At 41.9% G+C, this 12763-nt stretch overlaps 1 long non-coding RNA gene across 2 annotated transcripts; it reads left to right on the top strand.

The window, feature by feature from the left end:
- Positions 1–8402: 8402 nt before the first annotated feature.
- LOC128340713 (uncharacterized) lies at positions 8403–9804 on the top strand. 2 transcript variants are annotated; one of them, XR_008313905.1, is made up of 3 exons: positions 8403–8563; positions 9013–9194; positions 9303–9804. It is a non-coding gene; the product is annotated as an uncharacterized LOC128340713 (long non-coding RNA). The 2 variants fall into 2 exon arrangements; XR_008313906.1 differs by lacking the exon at positions 9013–9194.
- Positions 9805–12763: the final 2959 nt, after the last annotated feature.

Raw genomic sequence — 12763 nt, 5'->3', positions numbered from 1 at the left:
CTTAAAAATCACCCCTTTGCCCAATTCCTTTCAAATAATTCTGATAGCTTCCTTGCCCACCATAGGAACTACCACCCACCACACTGCACTCTACGACACCCCTTTCCCCCCAACGTGAAGCGATACATTTGCTGCAATCCTAATTAGTCTCTATGAGGAATTCAAAAATACTTTAACAATTCACCAATAATCAGAGGAGTGTCCAATTGCCTTGGGAGCTTTTGGGTGGTAGGCACCCCTGTCTTTCTACCACCCACCCCACTTTTGTGCCCCTAGGTGCTCCACAATAGGGGATATGGACTGGTTTGGGTCCCATTATACTCTATGAGAAAAATAATTAAAAATATTTCAAATATTCATAAAAAATCATAGGGATGTCTGATTGCTTCAGGGTTTGCATGGTTGTTGGCACCCATGGGTGCTCCACAATAAGGAATAATGGCCTGGTTCGAGTCCCATTATATCCTATGAGAAAAAAATAATTCTCAAAAATTCATAAAACATCGTATGAGTGTCCGATTGCTTTGGGGTTTGGGTGACAGGTACCCCTGGGTGCCAGCTACCATCCTACCAATTTTCAGGTGTCTGAACCGATCCGAACCAGTCCGAACCAGTCCAAACCGGTTTGGATCCGAACCAGGGGGTGGTTCAGACAAAACCAAAACCGAACCACCCCCTCCTGGTTCGGACCCGGTTGGGATCTGAACCGAACCGGGTGAACCGGTTTTGTGCACATCCCTAACATGAGGCACTGCATTTCAGGGTAAGTGTGTCATAATCTTATGGCATGGATGGAGAGGAAGAACTTGTGACATCCCAACGATAGATATAGCGTCTCGCCCAGGTCTGAATCTGAATGGAGTCCTGATCTAGCGATATCTTCTTGCAGTGCAAAGTGCAATGCAGATTTCAAGCATAATCAAAGGCATTGGCTGACATCCAGACTAAGCTGGGAGTTACTCTAAAGGACTACTTAAGTTCAATAGGACTGCTCTGGTGTAATTTAGTCTGGATACCAGCCATTTTGAGTTTGAACATTATGGATGTGACCGATGTCCCATATGGCTGTGCTGATGTAAACAAATTAATTGTATATCTAGTACCGTATGCTTACTAAGCTAATTTATTAATTTGTTTATTCATATGCTCTCTGCTGCTGAGGTGTCATAGGAGGCCTGAATGGTAATGCGGACAGAGACCTGTTTTATAGTCTGGTTTCTTTAATATTTCCTTGCTTAATATGGGAATTCTGATGAAAGTCAAACTACTGGCAGTCTGGCAATCTATTTAACACACGGTGTGATCAAAAACTTCCCTGCTCCTTTATTCTGAAGAGTGCAAGACAAAGTCTGTGTGTGCAGCACCTTTTATTTTTGCTTTGAACCCAGAACTTGTAAATAGTTCAAAAGCTTGCTTCCAGTACTTGATCAGTAACACAAGTATTGTCTCGCTTGCCCTGTAATTATCTTAAAAGTATTCTGGATAATCACCAGCATCGCCTGCGGAATCAGTAGCGACACTTCTTTCCATCCATTCTCTGTTCCTCAAGACTTTTACATTGACTCCTCAATAAGGATTGTGAAAGATACGAGCAACCCTTGTCCCATCCATATGGATACTTCTTGTTTAAACAAAGATTGTGTGTGTGTGTGTGTGTGTGTGTGTGTTTGTGTATAACATTGTGATGTATTCATTATTAAAGTTATTTTTGTATCCTGGATTGGAGACATTTCCTAATCTGTGATTGCTAAAGTTTTCTTCATTTATAAGATTGGTCAATGTTATTTTTAAATAGAAGGCAGACAGTAATTTACTACAGCAAGCAAAAACTATCTGAAAGAAGATACTGCATCATCCAAGGCATGACGGTAATCCTGGCTTTTCATCATTTGCACAATACTGGTCCACAAGAGTTGACTGGGCTACGGTAAGTCATGCTGTGCTTTAAATCCTGCAGCCCTGAGGGTCAACTGGGAAAGCCTTGTCAGATCTACAGGATTAGTATTTTGCTATTCATCACCTGGATGGCTTAAGCCACCAGAATACTAATACATCACCATCCAGGCCTGGTTTAATAGATAGTCATATAGGCAATGCAGCAAACAATGACAAGAGGAATCGGACCTGACAACCGGGATCACCACCAGCAAAAAAGCCGCAACTGCTGGGTAGCAAATAGTCAGACTAATATATAGCAGCCCATAAAAGAGTGTTCAGGAGTATTTAGAAGCTTAGCACCAGTCCACTGAACCCAGTTGCAGAGGATGTAAACTTTCAGGATGAAATAACTTAATTGCTCCCGATGGGAATCACCCGAGAAACTTAATAAGAGTGACACAGGTCTGTAAGAGACACAGTCCTGACATAGCAAGCCAGCCAGTTGAGAGTGGTATAGTTAATGTACACTGCTGTTTTATAGCAGACTCTTCGCTGGATGAGAAGCAGAATGGCCTTTTTATTTTTTCATCAACAATGATCACAAAGACAATAAGAGAAGGGATTTCAAAAAGTAGTCTACATATCTTCATGCAGTTCGTAACAATTTACGAAATCAGTTTTCGTTTCTTTCCTCTGGAGAAATCACAGGCCAAGAAGCTTTACAGGCAATATTTTCAGTCTATCTCTTCTATCTGAGCTGCACTGCAACCGGCAACATTTTAGGGAGTTCATAGATTTGAATAATGAAGAACCCTTTCCCCCATCCCAATAATCACATATAAAAAGTAGGCATGGGTATTACTGCACATTTTTGCTGTGCAAAGTTCTAATGAAGAATACTCTGGCCCAGATTCCAGATTGGGTTGGAGAAGTCAGAAGGGCTCTGCAGTTCAAGGTGGATATATGTAAAGAGGCTACAATGGCTGAGACACCCTGTGTAACCATCGTATTTATATATATCGACGAATATTTATATACCTCTCTTCAACCAAAGTTCTCAAAGCGGTTTAAATAGAAAAATACATAAATAAGATCGACCCCTGTACCCCAAAGGGCTCACAATCTAAAAAGAAATATAAGATAGACACCAGCAACAGCCACTGGGTGGGATGCTGTGCTGGGGTTGGATAGGACCAGTTGCTTTCCCCCTGCTAAATATAGAGAATCACCACTTTAAAAGGTGTCTCTTTACTCAGTTAGCAGGGGTTTAGGAGGGTAGGAACTGCTGAGATTGGTGAATCTTGGCACATTGTTTCTGATACCAGAAGTAGTGTTTCAGGGCTCCAGCAGCTCAGCTGAACCAATGGCTCAGTGTTAAGTCATCTGATCCCAGCCTATTTCATCTTCCAAGAGCAATAGGTTTTAGATCCCTCGTGATGAAGACCTAAGCCCTTCTGTTCTATCCCACAGAATGTGAGGAGGCTGGAGAGGAAGGGGCTTAGTCTTTAGTCTCCTATTTCTGCAGAGAGGGAGGGGCACAGCAAGTGCTTAGTTTCCATCCTGCCTGAGACAAAATGACCACTCTTCTCTTCCCTAGAAAAGAGCAGATATTCTGTTGACAATTCAGCAGGACAAAACACATACCCACCCCCAATCTCATCCAGAGAAAGGAGATAGATGTTTAGTTTTAACCCTGCTGGGAATCATGTCCAGATTTTATGCTTTTATTTTAATTATACATGATCTTTTAAAAAATTATATTGTTTCCTAGGATCCTCAGCCAATGTTTCCATTTTTATTTTATTTTTCATTTTGCTCAGCTCACAGATATAATAGACTTGCATTAGTCTTCCTGAGATATAGATGAAAAACTTTGTATGGCCTTAAATATTTTAGGGATTTTGTTTTTATGTTAACAAGAAAATAAAATCCATATGTTTTCTACCTTAGGTACCCTGCTTGTTTTTATTGCTTTACTGGTGTGAATTCTAAGGCACTTGTTGCTATGGAAACACCACAAGACTCATTTGCTATGAAATATTCTACTTTCCAGATGTGATGCTCTAGGTTTGATTTGCCATTCCATCCCATTAAAGCAGTGGAGCTGATGGCTCAAGACTAGGAGAGCCATCTCATTGTTATTCTTAAGTAAATTTAGTAGCTGTTTTTAAAATAACTGAGAAAAGGGAGAATCAAGGACTGCAAAATGAGAAAGCAGTAAAGAAAAGATGACATAGGCAGACAGAACCATGAACCACCTTAGAAAATAAGAGAAGAGAGTTCAACAGGTGCTAAGAAACTGTTGGACTGAACATAAGTAGCTCAGAAGGCTGAGGGTTGAAGCCCTTCTTCAGGGGTAGTGGTAAAAAAGATCTAAGTGAACAGTTATTGAGGAACAAGGACTATACAATGTAATTTTCTAAGGAAGGTGCTCACTGATATTGATCTTCCTTCAGGCCTTATCTGTTCTCAATGGACTAACTGCACTATGCCATATCCTGTGCTCCAAGTGCTCTTCCAAGGTTATCTTCACCCCTATGGAATTGCTGCTCTAACACTGAAAGATAGATCTGAATCTACAGGAAGAAACAGATGCACTTTCTCTTCCACAGCAGAATCAGAGTAAACTGTTATTGGTTGGAGGGGAATATATTGTAGCTGCCATCATCCTCAATGTAAGAAGGAATTGTGTTTTATTGAGTTAATTGATTTTCTAACCCAACTTTTGATTAGGGTTGCGCATTTTGTATTGTTTCTGTTTCAATTTGTACCAAATCTGAATCAACCCCATTTTGTATTTTGTCCGAAATTAAGCCTTCCGAATCACCCCAGTTTTGTTTTGTATCTGAATTAATCCGAATCCAAATTAATTTGGATTTTAAAAATGGGCCACATGGTCAAAAGAGTGGGTGGGGGTTATACTGCCCAGTGAGTGGAAGCTACCACAAAAATTTCAAAGAAATTGGGCAAACTGCTGATTTTTGGTTAATTTTTGAAGTTTGCACGTCTTTCAGATTTTCCCCATAGGGTATGATTGAGGTTTCAAGAAAAGTATAGCTTCATGCAGGGGGGAGGGGTGGCCCAGAGTAGAGTGTGGTTGGTGGTAGTGCCCAGTTGGTACAAGGAAGCTACCACAATTTTTTCAGTTTAATTTGGCAAAGGGCCAAATAATTAATGAAGTTACGTGTTTCAGATTTTCCTCGTAGGGTATAATGGAGGTTTCTGCAGTCCCATAACTCCACTTGAGGGGCACTGGGGTGGCCCAGAGCAAGTGGTGCTGTAGTGCACATAGGGTGCCAACCACCCACATGGGTTGCCAACCCATGAAGTACAGGGTGTTGTTGTTCTAGAGGTGTTCTGAGAGTAGATTCTCTAGTAGCATATGAGAGTAGATTCATGGTTTTTCATTAAAAATATCATTTTCTACCAGAGAATCTAAACTCAGCCCCTTAGAAACAACAAAGCCCACTACCCCAATGGGTTAGCAATCCAGGGGGGTCATTGGCATCCTCTGTGCACTACACCACCACTCGTTCAGCATCACACCAGTGGCCCCCCAAGTGCAGTTATGGGGCTGTTGAAACCACCATTATTCCCTATGGGGGGGAAAGCTTAAAGACACTCAAACTTCCCCAAATCACAAAAATATCAACCCTTTGATCAATTCCTTTGAAATCTGGGTGGTGGCAGGCACCCCTTGAGGCACTTCCTCCCAGCCCACTGTTTTGCCCCAGCAGACCTCTTTCTGCCCCAAATCTGCCCCAAAGACACACACTTAAAAATCAGCCCTTAGGCCAATTCCATGGGAGTCTGGGCTGCGGCAGGCACCCCTTGGGGCACTTCCACCCAACCCACTATTCTGCCCCAGCAGACCCCTTTCTGCTTCAAATCTGCCACAAAGACACACAAACTTCAACAACCCCTCACTCCCCCAAGCCCACGCTCCACTGCTGCAACCCCCAAGCCCATGCTCCACTGCTGCAGCAATCTATGGCTACCAGCAGCATCAAGTGTGCCCTACTCTCCCTCCTCTACCAAGCAAGCAGTTCTCATCCACAGACATTTTTTTCAACACATCAACAACAATAGTAGAGATTTACAAAAAACCAGTTTCCAAAGCAAGATCACACAGAGGCAGCAGAACAATGAACTATCCTAGGCAGGCAGGCATTTGAATTGCATTATATACTATATACACAGGTAGCAAGGCAAGCATGGCATCATGGAAACTTGAGTTCTTTCTCTGTCTCTCTTGAATGAGGCAGCCAGAAAGGCAGAAGCAAGAGAGTAACTTGTTAGTGAATTGAAACACCACCACCCCCTCCACCCTCAAAGCAATCAGCCCAGACAGAGTGGAAACAGGGCATTGTTTTTTAGAGCTGGCAATCAGAATTTCTTAGCACATAATTGCATCACAATAGAACACATTCCAAGGAAATGAGCTTCCTCGGGGATGCTGTGCCTGCTTTTTCCATACCTTATCTTCTGCTAATCTCTTCTTGACAGACACTCACTGCCTCCCTAGTTGCTGCAGTCAGAGACCAAAGCTCGGAAGAAGTGACATTCCTCAGGGTAGGCCCTCCCACCACACATGGTGGGAGGGCCCACATTCCTGTGAGCCACATTCCTGTGTTTCAGTTTGAAGCCTAATCTGAGAAGAGCAGAAGAGGATTCAGAAGCTAAGCAATCTTTTCCTAACAAAACAACTTCAAGCCTTTTTCCTTCAAACTTTTTTGAGAGGCTCATTTCTCATTAAGGGAGAAGTCCTAGTGTGTGTGTGCCTGTGTCTATTCCTTGCCAGGGCTAGCATTTGCCAGGGCTAGCATTGGGGGCTCTGTGGCATATAGCTGTTTCTCCTTGCCTGGAGGGAGACAGAGGGAGGAGTCAGCAAGGGCTGTAGTGAGTCACACCTGGTGGGAGGGCCCACATTCCTGTGCATCAGTTTGACGCCTACTTTCTATATGAGGAGAAGGCCCAAGAACCTAGCAAACAGAGCTAAGTGAACAGGGATAGCAAACAGGGTATTGGAATTTTGCATGGAGTTTAGTGGGGAAGTGAGCTGAGGCGCCTGAAATGAGTGCCCTTGATCACAAGGAGTCCAGTGGGAAGAGAAGGTAAGTACTACTCCCTCCTTCATATTCTTGAGAAAGGAAGTATGAACAGTTAAATAGCTGACCAATACAGCAAAGATATAACTTTCTAATAAACTATCTCTAAATACTGTAACAGCCAACAAAACCAGTTATGAATATAGAAAGCCAGCAGAAGAGGGGGGACTTCCAGTGTATTGCACAAAGTGTTGCATGTATGACTATTTGCTCCATGGGCAGAAGTCATGGGTGTGTGCTTGGTGCAAGGAGCTCCTGGCTCTGAGGGAACAAGTTCGTTCCCTCAAGACCAAGGTAGTAGATCAGGAGAAGCTCAGAGAGAAAGAAAGGCATGTGGACAAGACCTTCAAGGACATGGTAGAGACATCCAGCTCCAAGGCTGTTAGCTCCTCTGCTGTCAGGGAGAATGGAGGTCTCAGGGAAGTAGTACATCAGTCTGAGGAAGAGGGAAATGCTCCTTTAGAAGGTACCCCTTCCGTGGAGGATGAGCCTATATCCTCTTGCAAAGGGGATACTCTTCTGGGGGGCAGGGGCCTCCTTGTAGTGAGTGATTCAATCATTAGAGGTATAGAGAGATGGGTTTGTGACCCACGTGGTGATTTGCCTGCCTGATGCGAATGTTGAGGATATCATGCAGCATCTAGATAGGCTGTTAGGCTGCACTGGGGAGGAGACAGCTGTTGTGGTGCATGTTGGCACCAACCATGTGGGGAAATGTCTTCGGGAAGTCCTGGAAGCCAAATTTAGGCTGATAGGTAGCATACTGAAGTCCAGGACCCACACTATAGCATTCTCAGAAATGCTAGCTGCTCCATGCACAGATTCGCAGAGAACAAGCGGGATGCACGCCAAATAACAGGAAAAAACAAAAAAGAAACCATACACAATAATGGGATAGAGGGGCCTCAAAAAATGCCAGAAAATGCAAAAACACAGAAGAGAGACCTCATAAAAAAACGAACAGCCTTTTATGTTCCTCAGACTTTACACCCCTGAGTTTTAAGATTAAAAACATCATTTGCCAGGAATGACGTATTGTTAAAGATATTCTGGGGTGTTCATTATCACCAATTTTTTCTTGCAGGAGAACAAAAAATATTAGAGACCATCTTGTTAAAGCTGACATATGTGTTACTCCATCATCTCCTACGAATACCACAGGGTTTTATCTTTGTGGCCATTGTGCCGCCTGCTCTTTGGCTATGGAAATCAATGAAGTATATATTTCTAGTGAGAGACGAATGTCTAAATTATTATTCTTTGCCAATTGTAGCAGTAAAAACATTATTTATATGATTACGTGTCTTTGTGGTTTAAAATATGTGGGTAAAAGTAATCGGGCAGTTAGGACTAGAATCCTTGAACATCATTCTAGAATTAAACATATGGTTTTGGAAGCACCTCTAACTGAACATTTTAGGAGTTTCCAACATTCTCCTGAAGATATCAGGTTCAGTGTAATTTACAAATACCAACCAAAGAAATTTGGGCATGAGAATGTTGAACAACTATTGTTAAGAATGGAGACTACTTTTATATATAGATTGAATACAATCATCCAGTATGGGCCCAATTTGGTATGTGACATGTCAGTGTTCTTGTAATTATTCTATTTTGTTATGTGATTTATGTATTTAATTGTTGAAGGTTGGTTTTTTACATCAGCTTTATCTAAAGGAATTTGTTCTAGATTTACCGTTTGTATATAGGAGTTTTTGGACTTTTGCTTATTAAAAATAAGGCTTGCTGCTTGTGCAGTCTTGGCAGTATGTCAATAATCTGCAAATTAAGAAAAAGGTGTATTTACATCGAATGTGTTGATGTCTTTAACTGTATTTTAAAGGCATTTACCCCAGACTTGCTATTTGTAGATAGGGGTTTTCTGTATTTCACATGGTAGGCTGCTTATGCAGCCTTAGCAGCATGACATGTCAACAATCCAAAAAGCAAGAAAAAGTTGCATTTTTACTGAATGTGGTGATATCTTACAGCTGGTGCAGAAACGTTTATATTAATTTTCTTGTAGATCTAATTGGAGGTGTCCCCAGCTGGTATGAAGCATCCTAATTGGTGCTGTGCTATATATCTTCAAGCCCTTGATGCTTGAAGGTTAGCAAGCTCCCCCCACCACACACACACCCCAAGGTATAGGAGGAAAGGCTGCCTCCATAAAGATTTGTTTGTCCAGCTCAGGGAGGAGGAAATTTGGTATGTATTGGCTTGTGTACAAGGGGGGGGGATGTTATGCTTATTATTACGGCTATCTGTTTAAGTTGCCGGTCAGAGGATTAGCAAGTGCTTGTCTTATCTTTACAGAATATTGTACTTCTCTGAAGAAGGACTAATTCCGAAATGGGCTCAAAAATTCCGGGTTAGCCTATAAGGACTTTTTTCACCATTGCAAGACTTTATTCTCAGGACTATTTTGACCATTGCAAGAATTTATTCTCAAACACAGAGATAGGAAATAAGTTTTTATTCAATTTTCTGAGATGCTATTTTTACATATGCATGCGCAGATACAAATTGCAAGACAATTGTTATTGTTACTCATTCAAGGATTTTTTTCATCATTGCAAGACTTTATTCTCAATACAGAAAAGCAACATGCTTTTTCACATACTTATGCTGTTCTTTCAAATACATGAATGGTTGTGAATTGAATTTGTATTCATCCTCAACAATGATTTTTTGTTCAGTTTACTGAGATGTAATATCTTTGACATATGTATGTGCAGATATAACTTGCAAGACAATTGTTATTGCTATTTATTTACTCTATGACTATTAATATAGTATCTTCAGTCACAGACAACAAGGATACATGTTTTCTGTCTATTTCCTCCATATAGATTCCTATATACAGCGTAGCTTGTGTTTTTGCATTTTCTGGCATTTTTTGAGGCCGCTCTGTCCCATTATTGTGCACGGTTTCTTTTTTGTTTTTTTCCCATGCACAGGTTCAGCAAGACAGGCAGAGCTGAAGGTTTTTAATGCATGGATGAGATGCTGGTGCCAGGAGCATAGGGGTGTAGATCTGTTAGGCAATGGGATAAATTTTGGGGCAATCAAAGCCTGTACAAAAGGGACAGGCTGCACTTGAACCACGATCGAATCAGACTGCTGGTGCTTAAAATCAAGAAGGTTGCAGAGCAGCTTTTAAAATGATACCTGGGGAATAGCCAACAGGAGCTGGGCAGTATCGTGTTCAGCAAATCCCATCCCTTAAGGTGCGAGGTTATAAAAGATTCAGATAAAACAGAAGGGTGCAGAGTGGAACCACATAAAGAGCAGGCAGAAGGCAGTGCTAGCTGGTCAAAGAGATCAAAGAGTCAAAAGAAAGATAGGAAATAGGAGTCACTTTGAATTTCAGAATAGGAAATTTCTCCAATATGAGGAGTATGGTGAAAAGAAAACTGAAAGGGAAAATCAGGAGAGTCACTTTGCTTCAAAAAATATGGAGTGTACTCAAAACCACAATACTAGAAGCCCAGTTAGAATCCATACCAAAAAGGAAGAAAGGTACTTCTAAGTCCAGGAGGATGCCAGCATGGCTAACAAGTAAAGTCAAGGAATCCATAAAGGAGAAGACCTTCTTCCGAAATTGGAAGGCCTGCACAAATGAAGAGAACAGAAAGGAACACAAACTCTGGCAAAAGAAATGCAAGGTGACAATAAAAGAGGCAAAAAGAGAGTTTGAGGAACATTTAGTTAAAAGCATCAAGGGGAATAACAACATCTTCTTTAAATAGATCATAAGCAGAGAACCTGCCAGGGAGGCGGCTGGACCGTTAGACAATGAGGGAGTGAAAGGGATTATTAAGGAGGATAAGGAGGTTGCAGAGAAGCTAAATGAGTTCTTTGCATCTGTCTTCATGGCAGAGGATACTGAGCATATACCTGTTCCGGAACCAGGCTTTTTGCAGACTGAAGCTATTAAACTGAGACAGATAGAAGTGGTCTCACAAATCTTTTGGAGTTCTTTAGGAGTGTTTAACAGGTGTGTGGATAATCAGAAGCTGTTTGACATAGTATACCTGGATTTCCAAAAAGCTTTCGACAAAGTTCCTCATCAGAGACTCTTGAAAAAGCCTAGCAGTCATGGGATAAGGGAAGAAGTACATGTGTGGATCAGTAACTGGTTTGAAGGACAGGAAACAGAGGGTAGGTATAAGTGGAGTTTTCACAATGGAGGGAAGTAAGAAGTGGGGTCCCCCAGGGATCTGTACTGGGACCGGTGCTTTTTAATTTATTCATAAATGATCTAGAATTTGGGGTAAGCAGTGAGGTGGCCAATTCTGCAGATGACACCAAACTATTTCGGGTAGTGAAATCCAAAACAGATTGTGAGAAACTCCAAAAGGATCACTCCAAACTGGATGAGTGGGCCACAAAATGGCAAATGCAGTTCAGTGCTGGCAAGTATAAACTAATGCACATTGGGATGAAAACCCCCAGCTTCACTTATACACTGATGGGATCTGAGTTGTTGGTGACTGATCAGGAGAGAGATCTTGGGGTTGTAGTCGACAGCTCATTGAAAGTGTTGACAATGTGTGGCAGCTGTGAAAAAGGCCAATTCCATGCTAGGGATAATTAGGAAGGGGATTAAAAATAAAATTGCTAATATTATAATGCCATTATACAAAACTATGGTGCGGCCACACTTGGAGTACTGCGTACAATTCTTGTCATCACATCTAAAGAAGGACATTGTAGAACTGGAAAAGGTGCAGAAGAGAGCAACCAAAATTATCAGGGGCCTACAGCACCTTCCCTATGAGGCAAGGCTACAAAAGCTGCGGCTTTTTAGTTTAGAAAAAAGACGACTGCGGGGAGACATGATAGAGGTCTATAAAATCATGCATGATGTGGAGAAAGTGGATAGAGAGAAATGGAATTGACTGCCAGGAAATTTAGAACCAATAAATGGAAGTACTTTTTCACACAATGCACAATCAACTTGTGGAATTCTCTGCCACAAGATGTGGTGACAGCCAACAACCTGGATGGTTTTAAGAGGGGTTTGGATAACTTCATGGAGGAGAGGTCTATCATCGGTTACTAGTCGGAGGGCTACAGGCCAACTCCAGCCTGGATGACTTTGAGAGGGGTTTGGATAACTTCATGGAGGAGAGGTCTATCATCAGCTACTAGTCAGAGATCTACAGGCCACCTCCAGCCTCAGAGGCAGGATGCATCTGAACACCAGTTGCAGGGGAGTAACAGCAGGAAAGAGAGCATATCCTCAACTCCTGCCTGTAGGCTTCCAGCGGCATCTGGTGAGCCACTGTGTGAAACAGGATGCTGGATTAGATGGGTCTTGGACCTGATCCAGCAGGGCTGTTCTTATGTTCAGGGTCTTTGCCATCTGTTATACTGCTATTGCACCTTTCAAGGTGTCAGAGAGGAAGGAATGGACAATGCTGAAATGACCAGGTATGGGAGAAGGGAAGAGGGAAAGACACAGACCCTCACAAAAGTCATTTAGACTCCACAATATGCTCAGTGATGCTATCAGGAAGGCAATGGTTCAAATTTCAGAATTAGAAAACAAGCAAGCTATTTTCTAATTTGTTTTATTTTTTTTAAGAATAGTTCAATTTGCTGAACCACTTCCAAAGTGAGTTTAGGAGTTTTTACCTTTATGAATGCTGACTGGGGCTGACATAAATAAACTGTTTCATTAATGAACAGGACAACAGAATTGATTCATTGTCACAAAATAGCAGAAAGTGGGATTCAAGTCCTGCAAGTCCTTCTCTGAAGCTTCTACA

This window comes from Hemicordylus capensis, chromosome 1 (assembly GCF_027244095.1).
Source record: "Hemicordylus capensis ecotype Gifberg chromosome 1, rHemCap1.1.pri, whole genome shotgun sequence".
NCBI classification, from domain to species: Eukaryota; Metazoa; Chordata; class Lepidosauria; order Squamata; family Cordylidae; genus Hemicordylus; species Hemicordylus capensis.
This window is presented reverse-complemented; position numbering and strand designations above follow the sequence as displayed.